Raw genomic sequence first — 2,732 nt, forward strand, 5'->3', positions numbered from 1 at the left:
GAACAAAAAGCAAGGGCCGTCGTTTTTCCAAGGGGCAACAAAAAGTCTGGTCCCTCTATTTGCGAGGGGCAACAAATAGCAAGGTACCTCGTTTTTGCGAGGGGCAACAAAACGCCATGGCCCTCGTTTTCGCGATGGGGAGCAGAAAGCAATTTTCCTCGCTTTTGCGAGGGACATCAAAAATCCAGAGCCCTCGTTTTTGCGAGGGGCAACAAAAAGCAAGGGCCGTGGTTTTTGCCTGGGGCATCAAAAAGTCAGTGCACTCGTTTTTGCCTGTGGCAACAAAAAGCAATGGCCGTTGGTTTTGCGAGGGGCAACAAAAAGACAGGGATCTCGTTTTTGCGTGGGGCAAAGAAAAGCAAGGACCGTCGTTTTTGCGAGTGGCAACAAAAAGCCAGGTTCCTGGTTTTTGTGAGGAGAGCAAAATGCAAAGGCCGTCGTTTTTGCAAGGGGCAAAAAAAAGCAAGGGCCCTCGTTTTTGCGAGGGGCAAGAAAAACCAATGGCCATAGTTTTTGCAAGGGGCTACAGTAAGTCAGGGCCCTCGTTGTTGCATGGGGCAACAAAAAGCAAGGGCCATCGTTTCTGCGAGGGCCAACAAAAAGCCAGAGCCCTCGTTTTAGCGTGGGGCAACTTAAAGCCAGGGCCCTCGTTATTGCGAGGGGCAAAAAATAGCAAAGTCAATCGCTTTTACGAGGGGCAACAAAAAGCCATGGCTCTCGTTTTTCTGAGGGCCGTCAAAAGGCAAGTGCCCCCGCTTCTGTGAGTGGCAACCAAAAGCCAGGGCCCTCGATTTTGCGACGGGCAACAAAAATCAAGGGCCATCATTGTTGCGAGCGGCAACAAAAAGCAATGGCCATCGTTTTTGCGAGGGACAACAAAAAGCCAGGGCTCTCGTTATTTCAAGGATTAAGAAAAAGCAAGGGCCATCGTTTATGCGAGGGGCAAAAAAAGCCAGGGGTCCTCGTTTTTGGGGGGGGCAACAAAAAGCCAGGGACCTCGTTTTTGCGATGGCCAACAAAAAGCAAGGTCCCTCGCTTTTGCAAACGGCAACAAACAGCCAAATCCCTCGTTTTTACGAGGGGCAACAAAAAGCAATGGCTGTGGTTTTTGCAAGGGGCAGCAATTAGTCAGGGCCCTCGTTTTTGCGTGGGGCAACAAAAAGCAAGGACCGCTGGTTTTGCAAGGGGCAAGAAAAAGCAATGGCCATCGTTTTTGCGAGGGCCCACAAAAAGCCAGAGCCCTCGTTTTTGCGAGGGGCAACATAAAGCCAGGGCCCTTGTTTTTGCGAGGGGCAACAAAAAGCAACGACTGTCGTTTTTGCGAGGGGTAACAAAAAGCCAGGGCCCTCTTTTTGCAAGGGGCAACAAAAAGCCAGGGCATTCGTTTTTGCGAGGGGCAACAAAAAGCCAGTGCCGCCGTTTTTGCGAGGGGCAACATAATGTCACGGCCCTCGTTTTTGCGAGGGGAGACAAAAAGCAGAGGCTGTCGTTTTTGCGAGGGGCAACATAAAGCCAGTGCCCTGGTTATTGTGTGGGTTAACAAAAAGCAGAGGCTGCCGTTTTTGCGAGGGGCAACATAAAGCCAGTGCCCTCGTTATTGCGTGGGTTAACAAAAATCAATGGCCATCGTTGTTGCGAGGGGCAACAGAAAGCCACGGCCCTCGTTATTGCGAGGGTTAACAAGACACAAGGGTCGTCATTTTGACGAGGGGCAACAAAAAGCCAGGTCCCTCACTTATGCGAGGGGCATCATAAAGCCAGGCCCCTCGTCATTGCGAGGGGCAACAAAAAGTTAGGGCAGTCGTTTTTGCCTGGGGCATCAAAAAGTCAGGGCACTCGTTTTTGCGTGGATCAACAAAAAGCAAGGGCCTTTGGTTTTGCGAGGGGCAACAGAAAGACAGGGATCTCGTTTTTGCGTGGGGCAACGAAAAGCAAGGGCCATTGGTTTGCGAGGGGCAACAGAAAGGCAGGGATCTCGTTTTTGCGTGGGGCAACGAAAAGCAATGGCCAACGTTTATTCGAGGGGCAACAATAAGCAATGGCCGTTGTTTTTGCAAGGGGCTACAATAAGACAGCGCCCTCGTTGATGCTTGTGGCAACAAAAAGCAAGGACCGCTGGTTTTGCGAGGGGAAACATAAAGCTAGCGCCATCGTTTTTGCGAGGGTCATCATAAAGCCAGGGCCCTCGTCTTTGCGAGGGGCAACAAAAAGCAAGGGCCGTCGTTTTACCGAGGGGCAACCAAAAGCTAGGGCCCTCTTTTTGCGAGGGGCAACAAAAAGCCAGGGCCCTTGTTATTGCGATGGGCAACAAAAAGCAAGGGCCGTTGTCTTTCCGAGTGGCAACCAAAAGCCAGGGCCCTCTTTTTGCGAGGGGCAACAAAAAGCAAGGGCCCTCGTTTTTGCAATGGGCAACAAAAAGCCTGGGCCCTCGTTACAGCGAGGGGTAACAAAAAGCAAATGCCGTGTTTTTGAAAGGCGCAACAATAAGTCAGTGCCCACTGGTCTTGCGAGGGGCAACAAAAAGCAAGGGTCATCGTTTTTGTGAAGGCCCACAAAAATCCAGAGACCTCGTTTTTGCATGGGGCAACATAAAGTCAGGGGCCTCGTTTTTTTAGAGGGGCAAAAAAAATCAAGGAATGTCATTTAGGCGAGGGGCAATAAAAAGCCAGGGCCCTCTTTTTCCGAGGGGTAACAAAAAGCCAGGGCCCCTGTTATTGCGAGGGGCAACCAAA

Source organism: Somniosus microcephalus, unplaced genomic scaffold (assembly GCF_052327205.1).
Source record: "Somniosus microcephalus isolate GS21.2 unplaced genomic scaffold, FLI_Smic_1.0 unresolved_chr8, whole genome shotgun sequence".
NCBI lineage: Eukaryota > Metazoa > Chordata > Chondrichthyes > Squaliformes > Somniosidae > Somniosus > Somniosus microcephalus.